This window comes from Meleagris gallopavo, chromosome 17 (genome assembly GCF_000146605.3).
Source record: "Meleagris gallopavo isolate NT-WF06-2002-E0010 breed Aviagen turkey brand Nicholas breeding stock chromosome 17, Turkey_5.1, whole genome shotgun sequence".
In the NCBI taxonomy this organism is placed as follows: Eukaryota; Metazoa; Chordata; class Aves; order Galliformes; family Phasianidae; genus Meleagris; species Meleagris gallopavo.
This window is the reverse complement of record NC_015027.2, coordinates 11,935,764-11,936,158: the sequence shown is the minus strand read 5'-3', so window position 1 is coordinate 11,936,158 and position 395 is coordinate 11,935,764.

The following is a 395-nucleotide window of genomic DNA, read 5'->3' as shown; positions in this document are numbered from 1 at the left end:
GCTGCGGGCAGGTGGGATGGAGGCACAGCAAGGGACGCCCGGCACGTTTCAATAAAAATTTATTTGAAACTTCGGCGAAGTTCTTAAAAGAGGGAAAAAAAAAATACAGAAAGAAAAATACAGGAAAAATACAGGAAAAAGAAAAAAAAACTTCTCGACATCGATATCGCACAAAATATCCCTTCATTTTTTTTTTTTCCTTTGAACCAACACCTGACTTTCAAGCCAAGAAAATACGCACCCACTCAAACAAAGACAACAGCAAGCACAGTAGTAAAACTCCATTGCGTTTCGTGGTGGTTGTTGTTTTCTCCCTTTGACACACCAAAGAAATGGGAAAGAATAACGCAAAGTGAAGAAATTCCTCCAGCCATCATCTTTTCTTTCGCCCGAGC